The sequence below is a fragment of the Tamandua tetradactyla genome, chromosome 13 (assembly GCF_023851605.1).
Source record: "Tamandua tetradactyla isolate mTamTet1 chromosome 13, mTamTet1.pri, whole genome shotgun sequence".
NCBI classification, from domain to species: Eukaryota; Metazoa; Chordata; class Mammalia; order Pilosa; family Myrmecophagidae; genus Tamandua; species Tamandua tetradactyla.
In genome coordinates this window covers 34,971,824-34,992,216 of record NC_135339.1, presented here as the reverse complement: position 1 = coordinate 34,992,216, position 20,393 = coordinate 34,971,824, and positions in this window count along the sequence as shown.

Below are 20,393 nucleotides of genomic sequence, written 5' to 3'. Positions count from 1 at the left end.
GCGTGGGCGACGCTGGGCGAACCTGGCCCAGCACAGGGTCTAGGCTGAGGGTTCCGCGACCCGCCTTTTGCACTCGCCTGGCAGCCGTATGCCCGCGTCCCACCAAATGCCGTCCAAAGCGCCCAGGAGCTGGCACGCTCGTGGCTGCGGCCACCGGGCTCGGGGACCCTTGATGTCAATCGGTGCCCACGGCCTCGCTCCCAGAGAACCAAGTGACATCTCTCTCAAGCACAGACTCCCCGGCCCCCCCACTCCTCACACAAAGCTCAGCATTATCAGCCACGGTCCCTCAGATATGACATCCTTGTTAATCAGGCTCATGAAACACTATTTCAGGCATTTCACAAGCTTTTTCTTTGGCTTCTCGTGTATATCATTTTCATCCCAAATGTCCCCCACCCAAGTATTTTTTTTCTTGCAAAAGACCCCTTTCTCTCCCTAGAATTCTCCCACCGACATCTGAAGTGACAGCACAATGAGATAGTACTTCTCCAGAGCCTCATTTCCTACTGCCACTGAAGATCAGCACAAGACCCTTTTTTTATTAAAGGATTTTATTTCTCACAATGGGGAAAGATGATTGTGATTTTTAACAACCAAAATTGAAGTGGCAAAGATTTCAGGCCCTTTTAAGGTTTTTAAAATCAATTGTTCTGTCCTATCCCGAATTCCTCTTGAAAAGGCAGTAAGAAGCCTCTTTAGACTCTTTTTTTTTTAATCCTGAGGGAAGAGTCTGCTAATCATCCTCATCCTTATCCCATACAAGGCCTCGGGGGCCTTCCCCTCCTTAAGTAGGGCAACCATATTTTTTATTTTTCTGTGGGAGTCCCTGTTTGGACCTGTTGTCTCAACGTCCTACTCATTTTGCATTTGTACCCAGACAAAATAAATTAGAAGGTTAGCTTATCCACAAGGCTGTTATCTAAACATTGTGATTTGAAACTGTGCTTCTGAAAATATTAAAGGCACCTTTTGTCTCAAATGGATACTTTGCTCTTTGAAGCCCTTTGGACTAGGTGATACTAGAAGCTGCCCAGTTAGGAATGGCCACCTCCCCCACCAAGTTCTTACACACAACTATAAAATATGTAGAGCTCCAAAATCACCAACACAGAGTATGCCTCCATCTCTGCAAACACAAATCTAAATTCCATTCATGAAGTGCCCCTTGCCCAGTACACACCTCTCTCCTTATGCTCACCACTTTGCAATGCAATATTCCCTATTCAGTGTGAGCTATGCAGCTCAGTGTAGTACCTGATGCATAAAAGAAATGCATGCACAGCTCATCATCAGACACATAGTATTTATCATATAACACACACAGCTCTCAAGTCAGATCAAAATACAGATAGAACCCACCATTTGATGGAAACAGGATCAGCCAACCAATTTGAAATTGGACATTGATGTGGGAATATTTGATCAGCATATACTAGGTACATAACTGAAGATGCATTTTGTTTGTACTCAAGAAAAGGGATCTAGGCAAGGTCATATTCAGTAGTTATTATCTGTAGACTATAGAGTTGCTATTGAAATCTTTCTCTTTGGAAAAGAAGATATCTTTCCTACCTCTTTATCATTCATCAAGGGGTGTGTCCAGGAAATGCTTAAGATGTAATTCTTGTAGGGTAATTTTAAATACCTCAGAATAAGAATATTGTTTCCTTATTTATCCACAAGTCCCTTCTTCTGAATGCTATTTTCATCAGACATGTTTTTCTCTGATGTATACAGTGTACATAAAAATAGAATCATCCTTGGAAACTACCAATATGTTAAAGACTTCACATGCAATAGTTTGATTAGTTGGAGAATTGATCAATTGATTGATTATTTTTATAACTCCCAGAAAGTAGAAAGTACTGGCTTTCACCATCTCAAATATTTAAGGGATAACATCTTGGCATATCTTGATCCTCCTTCCTGGGACTCCTGAAGAAGACGGATACCCAGGTGTAGGAGCTTCAACTTGGGGTTAGTGATGGGATTACTGCCTTACCAATATTATTTGCCACTATAAGGTCAATATCTAATGCTAATTATAAGTTTTAGTTATCTCTCGTATAAGAAATAAAAATATCTAATAATTAATTAATAAAATGGGAAATCTGCTCATTTGGAAAATAGTTATAAATTGTAAAGTATATCTTTCCTCTATTCCCAATATCTCTCTTTCTAACTTTCTAAGAGACAAAAAGTAAGGAAAATACAGAACTGGAAATCAGTTCTCCCTTACATAACAGCCCACAATTGTAAAAAATATGGTTTGCCCCATAATCGGTTAACTGTTGTGATTTTCTTAAAAAAGAAAAGAAAAGAGAATTGTGAGGGTAGTTCAGTGGTAGAATGGGAGATCCCAGGTCTCCCATATGGCAGGGAGACCTGGGATCTATTCCCGGTCCAGGTACGTCCCCCAAAACAAGCAAACAAGTGCAACAAACGAGAATAAACAAAGAATTCAACAAATGGTGCTGCAATAACAGGATGCTCACATGGAAAAATAATGAAATGTGACCCCGCCATACAGCATACAAAAAAAGAAAGAAAACTTCTATTAAAAATGCTCTTGGGGACAGGCCACAGTGGCTCAGCAGGCAGAATTCTTGCCTGCCATTCCAGAGACCGGGGTTTGTTTCCAGGTGTCTGCCCACGAAAAAAAAAATGTGCATGGTACTTCCTTTACTCGTCTGTTCAACTGTAACTAAGGGGTTTAGAATGGATTCTATAGACTAGAGTTGTATTTCAATTATATACAAACAGAGAAGTAAGGAATTGAGGTAGTACTTAGGAGAAATGCAGCATTAGCTTAAATGAATACGCTGTCCTCTGCAAACACCTGAAGCAGCGTATAATCATAGGGAGGATGTGGAATGTAGTGTCTGAGGACTTTTGGCTTTATGACAGTGGGCAAGCCATTCAGTTTCCTTATCTATAAAACGAAAAAAATAATAGTTTTCCTCTTTTAAAAGCTGTTGAGAGGCTTGAATGTGATAAGATTTGCAAGAGTGTTTTGTAAACTGGTTACCCCACATGACGCATAACTATTGCAGGGGGAAATGGCAGTACTGAAGGACAACTTTGCAGGAGTTGCAGAACTCTGAGAACAGAATGAGAAAAACTTAAAAGAATAATATTGGATATAATCAAGATATATGACCTATCACTGAAAGATAATTAAATCTATATAAATATATAAAGAACTTCTGCAAATAATATGAATCCAAGTGGAAAATTGACAACAGCTATGTGCGAGAGGCATATTATGGATGGACAAACCCAATGGCAAATAAAATGTGAAAGGTTGTTCAACATTTTTACTAGCCAGTAAATTGCATGTTAAGATCCAAGGAGATAATATTTGACAAATATTTAGAAGTCTGATAATACCAAGGGTTATGAAGATATGTCAAAGGGTTTTTATACACTGGTGTAGGAGGATGTAAATATATTTGATCACTTTGGGAAAAAATTTAGAACAATCTTGTAAAGTTGAAAAGGTGTATACCCAGCAATTTTACTCCTAGGTATATATCCTTAGAGAAATTCTTGCAAATTTGTACCAGCAACATTGAAACAATCCAATTTTTCATTTGAGGAGAATGGCTAAATAAATGGCAGTAATTTACCCAATGGCAGTTTATACACTAGTAAAAATGAAGGAAACCATAGCTATATGTTACAACATGGCTGAATCGTAGAACTATTGAGTAAAGAAATCAAGTTGCAGAAGAGTACATAGAATATATAGCCTTATAAAGCTGAATAGCCAGAAAATCTAAATAATATGTTCTTTAGGGATACATATATGTGGTAAGAAGTCTATATTTTTAAAAGAACAGGATTGTTAAAATTCAGAATAGTTGCTATATCTGGGAGGAAGGCAGGAGCATAAGAAGGAGACAGAACATGCAATATAAAGCTACTGGTGTATTTTATTTCTTAAATGGGATGATAGGTTCACAAGTATTCATTTTAAATTTTACCTGAGAACTTACATATATTTTAAATACTGTACCAGCCAGGGTTCTCCAGAGAAACAGAATGAGCAGAATATAAATATATATGTTAATATTAAGAGATTTACTATAGGAATCGGCTCATGTGACTGTAGGGATGGGCAAATCTAAATTCTAAAGGGGCAGCCGCATGTTGGGAACTCTAATGAAGGTTTCAACGAATTCCCCAGGGGAAGCTGGCTAGCTGAAGTAGAGCTAGAAATTCTTCTTTCTGGTTGCTGAAATCATCAGTTTTCCCTTTTAAGGCCTTCAACTGATTGGATAAGACTTCTCTCATTGCTGAAAGCAATTTCCTTTGTTGATTGTAGATGCAATTTAAACCCACAAAATGCCCTTATGGTAACAATCAGGCCAATACTTGCTTGACCAAACAACTAGACACCATAACCTAGCCAAGTTGACACATGAACTTAATGATCACACATACTGTATAATCTTTTGTACGCATCAAACATTTCACGATAAGAAATCATTTAAAAATATTTAAATATTTAATTGTAAAAGTTAAACAGTGGTGATACCGTATGATCTTTTTGAAGATCCTTATTTGGCAAAATAATAACTGTTCATTTTTTTGGCTTACAATATTTGCCTTGACATTTCATTAATTTCCAGTACACTTTATTATGTGAAGGGGGGGTGGGTTGGGGTGCACAATTTTTGTTTTAAGTTTTCAAAGCACTCTTCAACAAGTAGTTACAGGACAGATCCCAGAGTTTGTCATGGACTACCATACCATCATCTCAGATTCTTCCTTCTAACTGCTCCAGAACATTGGAGGCTGAAGGAATATATATATATTTTTATCATCATTTTTTTCTTTTTATGTGAAAAATAACATATATACAAAAAAAACAATAAATTTCAACACACACTGCAACAATTAGTTGTAGAACAGATTTCAAAGTTTGGTATGGGTTACAGTTCCATAATTTTAGGTGTTTACTTCTAGATGTTCTAAGATGCTGGCGACTAAAAGAAATATCAATACAATGATTCAGCAATCACATGTACCCGTTAAACCTTACCTTCTCTGTGTAACTCCACCATCACCTTTGATCTCTCTCCAGCTCTTTAGGGGTGATTGGGCAGTGGCCATTCTAACTTTTTTGTGTTAGAAGGAGCTGTCAAGAATAAGGGTGACCCTTCAAGGTTTCAGACGATGTTCTGGAAAGGCTGGCTCCTCTAAGTTCTAGGACCTATCTGGTTGAGGGACCCATCTGGAGGTTGTAGGTTTCTGGAAAGTTACCCCAGTACTTGGAATCTTATATATTGCCCTAGGTGTTCTTCAGGATTGGTTGGAATGGTTTTGGTTGGGGGTTGGTAAGTTATGATAGTAGCAATGTCTAACTGAAGCTTGCATAAGAGTGGCCCCCAGTGTAACCTCTTGACTCTATTTGAACTCTCTCAGCCACTGATACCTTATTGGTTATACTTTTTTGCCCCTTTTGGTCAGGATGGCCTTGTTGATCCCACGATGCCAGGGCCAGACTCATCCCTGGCAGGGAGAGTCTTTCATGCCAGGATGTCATGGGGGAATGCAATTTTAATGCCCTAGTGCCTATGCCTAAGGGAGAGATGCTGGAGAATTGGAGAATTGGCTATGTGGATTTATCTGTGAACACTAATGCCATCCTGCTTGGAAATTGGGACGGGAAGTTTGTTCCTAGTGACAACAAAATTAAGTGGAATTTGAGTTATTACCATTAATGTGACCTTCTAATTATACACAAGTCTGAGGAAATTCAAGTTACATTACAATCAGAGGGCTCTCTACTGAGCAAGCAAATCAGAGAAATTAACTGGTGACTTGAATCATTTATCCTCAAAATGCAGAACGAATTTTATGTATGCCTGGACAGTTTTAATTAAGTCACTTTCAAGATCCTCAATTTCCTTATGTTCCCTTTCCTAGGACTGAACTGCCCAACAACCTGCCTGCTCTCTATGCCCTGTCTGGGTCTTCCTTTCCTACCTCCCCTTTCACAATCACCTTTTCCCACCTGACGAGAAAGGCAGTACTTTCACCAATCCCCACTTTCACCATGGCCCCAGGTTTTAAAAAAACCTCCTGAGGACTGAAGGGACAATTAATATTATTGGTGCTGACTTTGTTACAAGCAACAATGCAAGGGTTCAATGACTTTTTTTTTGGAGATAAAATCATCCAAAGTGTGCAATCAGTGGTTCATAGTACCATCATAAAGCTGTGCTTTCAACATTACAATGAAACATTTCCATTACCCCAAAAGCAATAAAAAAATAAGAATAAAAAGAAAAAGAACAACCAAAACATCCCAACCCCCCATATACCCTATTGTTTATTTATTTATTTTTGTTTCTTTTATTTTTTCTTATTCATCTATCCATACACTGGATAAAGGACTGTCAGTCACAAGGTTTTCACACTCACACATTCACACCTTAAAAGCTCCATAGTTGTTCAATTATCTTCAAAAATCGCAGCTATTGGGTTATAGTTCAACAGTTTCAGGTATTTCCCTCTAATTACTCCAGTACAATATATGTACATATTTCATACAAAATATGAAAAGGATATCTATATTCTGCATAAGAATAACCTCCAGAAAGACCTCTTAACTCTATTTGAAATCTCTCAGCTATTGAAACTTTATTTTGTCTCATTTCTCTCTTCCCCTCTTGATCAAGAAGGCTTTCTCAATCCCATGATGCCAAGTCCCGGTTCATCCCAGGAGTGCTGTCCCATGTTGCCAGGGAGATTTACACCCCTGGGAGTCATGTTCCATATATTGGGGAGGGCCGTGAGTTCACCTGCGGAGCTGGCTTAGAGAGAAAGGCCATATCTGAGCCACATCTGAGCCACGAAAGAGATTCTCTGGGGGTAACGGTTAGACATAATCGAAAGGTTTAGATTTTCCTTTGCAGGAGTAAGTTTCATAAGGGCAAGCCCCTACTCTGAGATGAATCAGGACATCACACAAACCTGTACAAGCCAGTAAGATCTCATTTCTTATCATGGTTCCATGTAATTATGGGGTTTGAATAAGCTGACCAAACAAGATAAATTAGATAGTATGCTAGCGAAAATATAAATTTTGCATTAAATAAACATCCCTTTCTTTGGTGTCACACAGAAGTTGAAGTTTTAACGTACAGTCAGTATCATCCCTTACCCTTTAATCTAATTTACGTTTGTCCTACCCAGATCGGCTTCATTCATATCTCTAGCTAGAGTCTGAACTCTTTTCAGTGTTTGTAATAGTTGCTGTATGGGGTAATGCTGACTGTCATAGCTGCCAAACACTTTCTAGCTCTGCATCTCAGGTGTCAACACAGATACCTGAAGTTCCCAGGGATGTTCAGGTTATACCCAAATAGCTCATCATCTCAGAATTTAGAAATAACAGTTGAAACTTCAGAATAGATGTGACTGCTTAAGAGTTTTAACCTAGAAACTTTACACAGTAGGAAGGGTCACTGTTTAAATCATAAAAATGAAAAACAGATGTGAAATTGGTTTTGACTCCCATCTCATCTAGCATTAAACAATATTCATTCATAGATACTTAAGCTAACTGGGGGAAAAGGGCTCATCCATCTCACTCTGAGATTCATTTCCAGCAAAATTTTACTTTTGATGTTTAGTATTGAGCCATTATAATTTGTAATAAACCCATTCTGTTTTATAGGTTTATATACTTATTCTGAATATTAGTTGTATTTTAAATAATGCAATGCAATAGAAAAATTTGGACATTTAAATCTTTAGTCATGTGAAATGTAAAATTGTACAAAATTTCAATTTTACATACATATGTTTGTGGCAGAAAAATATGATAGGGCAAGGGTGAGTGTTTTGGGAAAATAAGAAGCTCCAAATTCTTTCCAAAACACTCACTCTAAACCTCAATAGGATGTAAATATTTACATGAAGTGTAGCATTTCTACATGGTTCTGTTTGGGTTCCTGACATATTTACCCGTGTTCATTTAGTTCAGTTGGCCAGAAAAATTGGAGGAGCTGAGGATCTGGATCCCAGGGCTTCAGTTTGCTTTAAATAAAGAACAGCTCTGTTTGATGGCTATACATTGACTGCAAAGAAAAATAGGTAAGGAAGAGGGTGACCCAGCTCCGAATAAACTATTTACATTGTTTGTAAAAAACTCGTAACTCATTCTTCATCGAAGACAGTTGAGACGGGGTCCTGCCATTTGTTTCCATCAGTGCTGCATCTCCTGTTGTCAGTCCCTTAGAGACAGACACCATCAAAGAAGGCACTTTTCACTTGTGGTTCTTTTTACTTTTTTTTTTTTTTTTGCACTGACTAGAGTTGCCAATACAATGTTAAATGGAAGTGGGGATAGAGGGCACTCTTGTCATCTTTTTAATTTTAAGTTTATCTTCTAATATTTAACCATTTTTAAATTTTACAGTTATTCTATAATCTTAAATTATACTATAATCTTCATTTAATCATCTCAATATTTGTAGTTCTTGGGTATATTATATTAATTTGATGGTGTTTCTACTGACTCACAGTGACTTGTTTCCTCGTGTTTTGTAATGTTTGGTTTAGTGTCCATATTTGGCTAATTTAAACTTTCTTCTAGAGAGGATTTGCACGTGCTTCTGTGTGGCGCCATTAGGTACTGGGTAGCTCAGACCAATTAGCTCAGGTTCCTAAGCTGAATATGAGAATCTCAGGTGCAGGTCCTTCCACTTGCCGCTGGCAGAGCAAAGCTTTGTGTGTTTGTGCATGTGTGTGTGCATTTTTAGCTTCCAGCTCTGGTTTTAACTCAAGGTTTTTTGTCTGATGCTTTTGTTGTATTTTTAGTCTCTTACAGCTTTCTTCTTTCCTGGGATCCCAGCAATTTTACTAAGCTAATGTTTTTATGCAACATTTATAGTTCACACAAAATTACTCCATAGTGGGAGGACTCCTTAATCACGAAGCCCACCATACTGTTGGTATAGAAGTCCCCAAGAAGGACATTTTAACACCAAAATTATAGGGAGCACATACTTCCAGAATAAAAAGCAGTCTTTTCGATTAAACACCTTTGGTTTTAAGAGGAACTAATCAAGTTACATTTGTTTTTCTCCTTCTACAAATGCAACAGCGTGAAGAAGCTGCCCAGTGTCCCAACAAGGCCGTGTTCCCTGATGTTCACTTTCAATGTGATCAAGGAGGAAAATGGAAAAGGAAGAATTTTTTCAGAGGGTAGAAAAAAAAGCCATGAAGAACAATGGACCTTTCCAGGGTCTAATCAAGGAACATTTCTCATCCCCTGGGCTGGAGGATCCTTACAATATCTGTCCACCATGATTTCACAACTGCTTCAACCCCGCAGCTGCTGTGTGTCTCCTGTTCTTCCAGTTTCTGAACCGGAATAGTTATTGAGGCTATCCTGAACATGTGTCACCAGGGTATTTTTGATATATAGGGAACAGATGACGGTGTTTTTTAGTTTATAGGTTTTTGGTTCAGTAACAGGCACATACAGACTTGATACACATCTCTCCTTGATGTAGGGGCTGCATTGTACCAACCAAATGCATTCCTCTTTGAACTTGATGTCCTCACTGAAGAGGACATTAGGGTTTTCTCCTTCAGGGATGGGTGAGTGCATATTGCCAATAAGAAGGAGAGTGAACTGAATATTTAGTGGCTATAAAGACTGGCTATTGTAATCAGTGCCATTTACAAAATATTTCTGGTTCCGTTCACCTCCTCATAGGTTGGCCTGTCTAAAGTTAGCAATGACTACGTGTCTTGCTTTGGCTGATAAACCACAAGCAGACGTGTCTGTGCAGCAGCTTTGAGAGCAAGACTGTGATTTGCTATAATTATCTTTCCCTCTGTTCCAATGACAGGCAACTTTCCAGATAGTGATAATCCAATATCCTGAATTTCAGAATGAGAGAACTTTTTTAAAAAGAGAGAACCAGCCATCTTGTGATAGACATGTATTAAGAGCAAGAAACTTGCCTGTGTTATTTTGAGCCCCTGAGATATGGGGATTGTTTATAGCTGCAGCATTACCTAGCCCATCCTGACTAATAAAAGCACTAAACTGGGTGACAGAAGTTATAGATAATAGTCTTAACCCTGCTCCCCAATATCCATGTAGTAAGTCACTGAAACTGTGCTTCTCTTTGAACCTGCGTTTCTTCGTCTGTGATGTAGGACAAATAATCCTTCTCCTGCCTGCCTCACAGTCTTGTTTTTAGTATCATGTGCATGTGAAAGTGTTTGAAGAATGTAAAGCATGAACAAATATGTAATAGTAGTATCCTTGACAACCTTGAATTTGTTTATTCCTGTTTATATAATGCCAATTCCAAGAAGAAAATGTTAGGGACGTTATGAAGACTCAAGATTTCAATCAGATAACAGTGGAATGAAAGTTCCAAACACTTGATAATTTCAGCATGACGTAATTATAGTTCCATTTGAAATATCTAAATGATTATGCATACCTTCTTTTTACAGCAAATTTCTTTAAGGAATCTTTAATACTTGACATCCTAAGAATTGTAATTTATAAAATTGTGACTAATTTTAGAAGAAAAAAAGCTTATTTTGACCTTAAAAAATATTCTGTTTTTTACTTTGTGTGATATTAAGGTGAACAGTGTGTTGGCTTACTTATCACAAGTTCTAGAGTATGTTTATTAAGTTGCTTCACTCCTTTCCCAAACTTCTGATAGGGACCTAGGGACGAGCTTCCTCTCCCACTGAGATCATGTTAGAAAGAACAAATCCGAGTCTTGAAAAATGACCTAAAGAAAGACAGGTAGACATCCTGTGACCACGCCCTAGAATGTCTGAGCCCGTTTAACAGTTGCATTGCTTAATGAAGAGTATGCACTGATCACTACAACTACCAGCAAGAAGGAACGTGGGCCATGTGGGAAGGTTGTTTTTGGCTTGCCATGTGTTGTAATATGATGATCAGGCAGGTCGGGTGGGGCTCTGTATTAATTCTATTAAGCGCTGTGTTAACTAGTGCTAGCACAGTAATGATGATGCTGTGTGATAACTAATTATACATGACACTCTAAGCCCCATCATTTTTTTTTGGCGGGGTTGGGGGGCGGGGCACGGGAGTGTGTAGTTGCATGGTCTGGGAATCGAACCTGGGTCTCCTGCGTGGAAGGGGAGCGTTCTACTGCTGAACCACCATCTCTTCTCCTTTAAGAGATCTGGAACTGATTACTTACCTCTGTCCTTTTGAGTTTTGCTTTGGAAGTCTCAACAATTCCGGTTTTATTTGAGCTATTTGCACTTTACCCATTAGTTGTGCTCAAATTAGGTGTTAAATAATAACTAATGCCATGTGAAAGATACTTTTTCCTGGCCTATGCTCTAATCTCTTTACATCTATTAGCTCTGCATGAATATATATATTTTCATTTCTTCAAACCATTTCTCTATTTACAGAAGAGTAGCCATCCATTTATAAAACATGCTCTAAATTCTTTAGTTGAAATGAGTGGTTTAAAATAGTATATTGACAAGAAACTTTATGTCACTTGTAACCCAATGTGGTTCTGCCTTCTTGAAAAGATACTTGACTTTGCTACAGAATATAGTCAGCTAATATCCTATACTTAAAAATGAGTGTTACAATTCATTTGTGTGACCTAACAATATCTTCATCTTTTGGAGTTTCACATCTTTGCTTTGTTAAACTGGTATAAACAGTGTCAACCTTTCTTCTTTGTTTAACAGTTTCTTATGTTTGTGCTATTTGTAGAAATTTCATACAGAAGGATTTGTATTTTATTACCTAAGGTAAAATTAGTTTTTCCCTTTTGGAATATTTATTAATTACTAAGACTATATTTGCTTCTATTACTGGCATTTCAACTTCATAAAATTAACAAGAATAGTGAAAGAAATCATGATTACAATAAAATTATTTTTTTAATCTAATGTAGGTTTAACAAAAATGAGTGTTAAAATTGAAAATATAGAAAGGAAAATTCTTAAAAATCCCTTAGTGTATCTTATCTTTTTTTCACTATTTCTTAACTCATTAAGTATGGGTGGGAAAGGAGGAAAAAAGCATTCTTATCTTTTATGATTCACCCTAAAAATTGGCAGGGGGGACTGCAAGTTTAGTTTGCCTAGAAAATTCATTTTAAAATAAGGGCTGGCTAGATTTGTTGAATAAATACAGGATTTTATGATATATATTTTGAATATCAGAACAATAGTAATTATTGTCAAATATATAGAATGGATGCTATGCTACATTTTTCTAAGCTACAGAATAAAATATATTATGTAATAGTATTAGAAAAAAGATATAGGTTAATGTCAATTCTTTATAGTTTAATCAGCTCAGAATTTTTATGACTTGGCAAAAAGTATTAGAGGGCTTTCAGAGCAAAGAACATTCTATCAGAATTTTATAATTAGACCAGCTATGCAGAGTATCTATCTAATTCTATTTCACAGTTTCATAGAAAAGGGTAGGTCCAAGGTAGTAGTTATAAAATGTTATAAAAATAATGTAACTTATTACTTATTAAAGACCTTCAGTATGCAACTGGGGCATATTGGCAAACTCTCCTTTATTAGCGTGATAAATTGTTATCTTGCATTTATTCAGCATTTGGATAAACTTTGATTTTTATAATGTGGCATCTTGAGGTTTAATTCCTGTATCTGATAAAAAGAACAGTTCACAAAGTGCTTTTCTGATGTGGCCTTTTCAGTGACAACATCTGCTAAAGAACCTGAAAGGTTCACAATATTTTTCCATCACTTTAGAATGATTGCTTACAGTATTGGCAAAAGCTTCATCTAGGTAGCAATACATTATTTCACCAAGGGGCATCCATTACACTCATCCTTCAGATACAATACCAATATATAAAAACTTCTTGTGACTATTTGTCTTTCCAGCTGTGAGCCTAAAAGTTGTAAGTGCTGTTGGAAATGTAAAGAGTTAAATGGGTAATGAAGAAAGCCAGATAGAAAGGATGCTCTCTGCTGAAAATCCTGCTGTGTACCTGTTTTTCTGTCTTCCATAACCAATTGTCATAATCAACCAGTGGTCGTGACCATTGCAATGTCTTTCAAATAAAATGCTTCCTTAATAATGCCATGACAGTGTAGGGTACACCTGCACACATCACAAAGCAAGCATACTCATTTGTCCACTGAGAAAGTCATTTTTCCCCTCCTTGCAATAGCAGCAGCTTTTTACTAAAAAAATAAACCAAAATTTAGCTTTTAAGATGGAGCTCTTTAACAATATTCACATCTATTTCTCTAAAGATGAGAATCAGCATCAGCATTGCTGAATTCATTTTCAGTTTATAGTAGAAAAAAATACCAATAGAACTATAACTAAACTTAGGATTTCATCTGTTGAAGTTTGAGCTTTCAATTTTTCCAATGTAAAGCAACAACAGAAAGCCTTGCTGTCCCCACCCCCAGCCTCACTGATCATATAACTTTGTAAAATTCTATCTGTTGTATTAAATGACTTCTCAGGGTCACTATTATTTATTTCTATATGACTGCATTTCAAATCTCAAATTAACAAGATAAATACAAAAGGTTGTACAACACTAGATAAAATGTGAGTTTGATGCCATAGTAATCAATTTTAAAAATGAGACTACAAATCTGAACTGTTATTATGATCATCATATTTATGCCTGCATTAATAAAGTTATCCATTCCAGAATGTTAACAAGATATCTTTCATGTATCATTAAAATAACTTATGTCAAATACTTGGCTAAATTATTGAAGTCCTTTCAATATTAATCATTTCATACAAATGTCTAGCAAGAATAACCATTCAAAATTAATTAATGATCAATTAGGATAGATGATTTCTCTTGGCTCTCATTTGCTTTCCTAATAATCAACTTGCCTTTTTTGTAAAATAGGTCAATAAAAATGAGTCCTAGTCATTTCACACTTCTATTTTTTTAATAAACCAAAACTGTTTAGATAAATGAGTTCTGCTCTTGTATGTTATTAATTCTCATGGACATTATATATCATGTTTTCATCTCTTAAATTTGATATGCCCATTTCTCTTTAATTATTATATATCAATATGACAACACCTCAGTAATTTTATTAGATATTCTTATATACACTTTGTAAAAGTATATTTACTCGAAAATTAATCATGATTGATTTCATGATAAAACAGCCCCCATTATTACACTATTGATTAGGAGGAACTTACTTTCAAGATGCGTAGCTAAAAGTACATAAAGGGGGCATTAGTTTCTTTGGTATAGAAATCCCTCATAATTTAACCTAGAATCCAACAGATTGAGAATCAGACTCATTTTGATTTGTATTTATCTGTTTAGCAGAGGACATAATCTTCAAAAGAGTCATAATTTTCTAGCAAGATATAACAGAGAATACAGATTTGAAATATCAGATAATGAAATCTTTGAAATCTGTGCATGTTGAAGAGATGCTTGGATTCTGAGAAAGGGTTTAGGTTCTTCCACGGTTACTATTTCTGAGAAAGACTATTCCCTTTATGTGTTCATACAAACTACGACTTCATTTAGCAACTGCTAACTTACAGGTGAATGTTAAAATGGAGAAGAAAGTGTGAAAATTGCAGAACAAAGATAAGCAGAATCATTATTCTGAAGCACAATTCTAATTTGAAAATTTCACCAACCCATTATTCGCAATATTAAATTTATCATTTTTACTTAATTGGAGTGAGTTCCTTTTTAGTTCGCATTGCTGAAAAGTAATACATTTTTCCTAATGGTTTTGGTTTCATAGCTTATGCACCTGTTCTTAAATTATTTCTATGGACCACAGTAGAAATAAATTAAAAACATCCTTTTTTTTTCTGAGAATTTTCTACACTTTCAAATATTCTTCACACCTAAAAGGTGGAATTGGAATCTATTCACTTAGATTATAATGTAATCTTTACAGTAAATCATAGGATGTAAAATGTGAATCAAGAGCCTTTGCATATAACAACAGCTTCAGCAGGCTACTATTTACTCAGTATTTCCTGTTTTGCAGCCATGATGCTTAGCGTTTTATATGTTATTTTGCATCTATTCCTCACAAATGACCAAGACTGCCTTAACTTTCCTTGGTTTGACCAAATTTTAGACAGGCTTCTGTCTCCCGGCCCCTGCCCTCCTTCCCACCCCAGCCCTTATAGGGTCCAGGTACCAGTCATGTGCCTAACCAGGTAACGTCTTATCTTCCTTTTGCTCTTTCCCAGCCCTTACAAGCTCCAGGTGGCCTAATCACAACAGCAACGACCATAAAAAACACACCGAATCAAGTGATTTAATCACAAACTGTAAAACCCTCACCCATCCCAGTGATCAACCCCCTCCCTAACTTCTTCCAGTGTGTGGTGTGCCTACTAGCCAAACCCCAAGTCCTTATCACCCTGCCGTCATTTGTTCTTGGAGTTGAGTTCAAATTTGGTTTCTGATCTCTCCCTTTGTAGTCTTTGAATAAACACCCTTGCCTGTTCAACATTGTCCAGTGTGATTTATTTCTTTGACACAACACTGAAATGAGTATATTTTTACAGCAGAGGTAATTGAGACTCAGAATAAGAACTTGCTCAATGTACGCAGGTTATAAGTGGCCAACCTGGCTGGCACTTAAACCAGATCTGTTTGATTCTAGAGCCCACAATACCACCTTTCTAATTAAAATAATATAGAGTGGAATGGCATGGAAAAGAATGGAATGGAATGGAAACCCTCTGTCTAATAGGTTTAGAATCACATGTTTATTGCTACCAGAATATGTCAAAAGTTGGTCCCTATTACAGACAAAAAAAGATTTGGAGAAACATATTGTAAAATCCAAAAGGCTTCCCCATACCTACTCTCAAACTTGATAGTATTCAAATGACTAAAGCAGGTGGAAAGTGTAAAAAGCTAAGAGAGCTTAAAAACTGGGTGTCCCTGGAAAAGGGTCACTGACAGAAACCCAAGACAGGTTGGGGGTCCAAATTCAATAGGATCTGGACCTTATTCCTGGATAGGGGAAGACATACTAGCCCAGTGAAGAAGTATCTATGAGGTATCTAGGTAAGGAGATACACTGGAGAAGGGCTCATAGTTTCCCCTGCGTCAAGCAGTGCAAGAGCAGAGAAGGATTCCCAGTCTCTTCCATTGACAAGAGGAAAAGGCCCTCAGCTCCCTCTAGATCTTCCCAAAGCCCAGCATCACCTGGGAGCAGCAAGTGGATCCAAGGGTACCTCAAGAGGGGTACTGATGCTGCAGAGTGTTCTGGACCAGAAGGGACCTTGCAGATACTCCTTATGGGACACTCAGAAGGAACCGTGTGGACTTGCAACTAAGGACAAGGCAGGACAGTAGACATCTTAGCAGATGTTTCTGAAAGCAGAAGTACCTGGAGACAAGAATCTCCAAGTAACACCGCACAAGACTGCCACCCCAGGTAAGAAAACAAAGCTAAAATCACCGACCATCACAAAATGAAATTTTTAAAAAATGTGTTAAAATGTGTATATCCTGTTAGCCTAAATGGGATCTTCAAATAGAAGCTGAAACTAGGATTGTCTTTTCTTCCTACTGATCAGTTAAGTATGCCAACTATAGGTCGAAGGATTTGCTTAATTGTGTTCTTCTATTATTTAATTGGTGACATCATCAGCCCGAGGATTTTAAGTGTGCACTTTGCCCATTTTGGAAGATGGGAGAAAGTTTCTGATAATTCTCCTTTTGCCCCTTCCCGCCCCCAATCATTCCTTCACTGTCTTTCCCTGGCCTGCTCTGTGCTGCCGGGGACTGGCCCCCAAGAACTGCATCTCCTAGGCTCCTTTGCTGCTGTGTTCTGCTACTGGGTTCAACCAGTGGGAGGTACTGGCAGGAGACTGGAGGATGGGAGAACAGAGGTTGGTGTTTCTTCACATTCTTTACGTGTTTTGAGCTGTGCACTCTGGCAGTGGCTGTGTCCCTTCCCAAGCCTAGCCTCTACTCCGAGGCTCCAACTCCCTCTGGGATTCAGTGACACAATTCCTTCTCTTTGCCCCTTCAGGCTTTTGGGGTGCTAATGGCTTTCCCTGTGGCTGGTTCCTGGGCCTCATCATGCCTTGGTTTTCCTTCTCACTCTGCTCATGCTCCAGGAAAAAAATCCCCTTGTGAGAATCTCAAACCCGCTGAGGTGGATTCTCTTTCCTACATGTATTCTGACTGATGCAAACAATGATATATTATTTTATTTTGTTTTTTTTTTTGCTTTATTTTAAATTTAGGTATTAGTTTGCAAAAGCTGCCAGAATGCAATATAACCAAATGGAACAGCTTTTAAAAAGGAAATTTATTAAGTTGCAAATTTACAGTTCTAAGGCCATGAAAATGTCCAAATTAAGGCATCCAGAAAAAGACATCCTTATCTCCAAAGAAAGGGCCAATGAAGTCCAGGGTTTCTTTCTCAGCTGGGAGGGCTAGTTTTCTCTCTGGGCTTCTTCAATGGCTTACCTGGACTCTGTCTATTCTGTTGGCTCTAAAGCGTTTTCCATCAGTTTTATCTCTAGTTGCCCTTCTTCTTCCCAGCCCCAACCCTAAATTAACCAGAAGCAAATCTCAAAGATGAAAGCACATCATTTCATCTGAAAGTGATTCATTAGGCATCTCTAAAAAAGAAAATATTTTTTAAAGAACTTAACCATATTCCTTTATTATGCCTCTCAAAATTAACAATAATTCCTTACTATCATCAAATATCAAGACAATGTTTCATCAGTGTGCATATTTCTCTTATTTTGTGTAATTTTTCTTTGTTGATATGAATCAGGGCCAATATATGTTCCATACTTTGCAGTCAGTTGACATGTCTCTGAAGTCTCAGTTTGAGCTGTAGGATTCCCCCAGAGTCTGGCTTTTGTTGACTGCATCTCCTGTTCCTCTGTCCTCTGAATTTCTTGTAAATTGGTGATTGGATCTAGAGTGGTGGTTCTCAAATGGTGAATGTTGCCCCCCAGGAGGCATTTTCAGTTGTTATAACTGGGGGTACTGGGAAGTGCTACTGGCTTCTTGTGGAAGGGGGAGTCCGGAGATGCTGCTAAGCATCCTATAATGCACAGGTCAGTACCCCACAACAAAGATTTATTAGGCCCAAAGGGTCAGTAGTGGCAAGGTTCAGAAGCCTAATTTAAAGGCTTCGTAAAATTCAGGTTTGATTTTTCTTTCCAACTGTTCAGTTTGTCTAAATTTTGTGCTCAGCTTCACATTCTAGGTACCAATTATTTGAATGAAATCCATTTTAGTTGTTTTATCATATGATTTCAAATATAGCAGAGGTTGAACAAATATTTGAATAACTAGAGAGAGAGCTCAAAACTGCTATTAGGATTTTCACCTTGGTTCTCTGATCAAGTTATATTTTTATATCACTAAACTATAGCTGTGATCTGGGTACAAGGCTTGCTTTTTTTTTTGAAGGCTTGTTTTTTATACCACTCAAATCTAATTAGTCAAGCTGCCCTGATGATATCTATGTTCTGAGCCCATTGTGAAAGCTGAGAAAATTTAGTATTTATAAAATTATCTACAAAGTTTTGAGAAAATCATCCAAATGGCAATAATAAGTTTGCTTCTCATACATAGAGCTATAATTAAATTTGAAAATAAGAAAGCCATCTGTCCTGGCTTTTGAAAAAATAAAGCAACATCATTTAGAAAAAAAAAAAAAGAAGGAAAGAATATCTAATTTACAAGTAGCTCCTGTCTTTAAAAGTTGGTTGCTGAAAAATGCACTAAGGAAATTATGCATATTTTTACTGTGAGTAACTTAATTTTTTTGGTGGGTGTCAAGAGAAGAAAATTTCTGAGTCCCAATTCTGACAATCAACTGAGTGTGGTTTTTATGTCTTTATGCTACATGTTCTTCCTCTATAAATTATCTTCATGGTAAGCAAAGGAATGACATGCATTTGGAGAATGGGTGTTGGATAAAAGAGCACATTAATCTTAAACTCTAAAAATATTTTTATCTCAAAACTTGAAAAGAAGATAAAGATGAAAAGCCCTGTAAAATATTAACTGACTCTACGTTGAAATCGTACAGGGCCCTGTTTGTGAGAAGACAACTTAGTTTTCCTCTCAGTTAAGTGTGTGAATGTTCTACTTAAAACATGTCAGGAAGAAGAAAAAAACAAAAAAACAAAATAAAAATAAAACACTTGAGTGTTTAGGTCTAAAAAAATGAAAACATGGAAAGCAAATCCATACTCTAAAAATGAATACCTTTTATAATTATTTATTCCCATTTATTTTTATAGTAATTCATAAGAAATTTCCATGGAAATATTTAAATATTTATATAAAAAGATATACTTGGAAATCAAATATTTTATAATCCATTTTTTTTGTTATAAGGGGCAGAAGCCTGACTCAAAATGACTTAAATAATGAACTTTTATGTCCTCCTTTACCTGAGAGGTCCATGGAAAATAAATGTCTTAGGCTCTAGTAGTTGTCTACGTTCCCCTATCACCACTTTTTCCTTGCTGGAAAGGTCTGCTTCTTACTATAAAGGTGGAAAAGGACAGATACATACTTACCCAGCTCCTTTGCAGCTAGAGTATAAGCATGTGCCCAATCCTGTCCAAAGAAATGTAAGATGTCGTTGGGACCCAGGCTTTCCTTCCTGATAAAAAGAGAGAAACCTTGAGGACAATCTATTTTTCTGCCCTGACTTTGGACATGATTGTGTGAAGAGGTGAGGCTGAAATATTGGGGACAACGGGTGTGGGTCAAGAGCTCTGATCTCATTGGTCTACTGAATCAGAGCTATAACAACCCACCTCCAGACTCTTTTTGTTATGTGAAAAAAATAAATGCTCCCTTGTGATCGGATGGTTTATTCTTGCAGCAGAAAGCATTCTAATCGATATTGCTGATTTCAGGCATTGCTAGGTTCAGGAGCTTAATCGGTTTCATCAACGCTTTCTCTGTTGATCACTCAACTCAGCGTGGGCTTCTTTATCAGGTTCCAGGTAGGGGCCCCAGGTGGATTCACGCTAACATTTTCTTTATTATTGTTAGTTTCAGCCCAAAGAGAGCATCTTTCTCCAAAAGAGTTCCAAAGAGTGGCCTGGGATTTAGACAGATGCCTCTAACTTGGGTCCTATCCCTTTCGTGGAACAATCCCTCTGGCCAGAGGCATGAAACAATACCGAGGTCTTCTGCCCCGTCACTCCTGGAGCCAGGGTCAGGGTCCATTCTACCCAACTCTCATGAAGTGGAGAGCTATCTCAACGCTGCTAACTGAAAATGGGCATGGATACTATGTAGACAAAATAAATTAACAAACACCTGGATACTCAGAGAAATAATAAAATAAGTAAATAAATAAATAAATAAATGTTTACA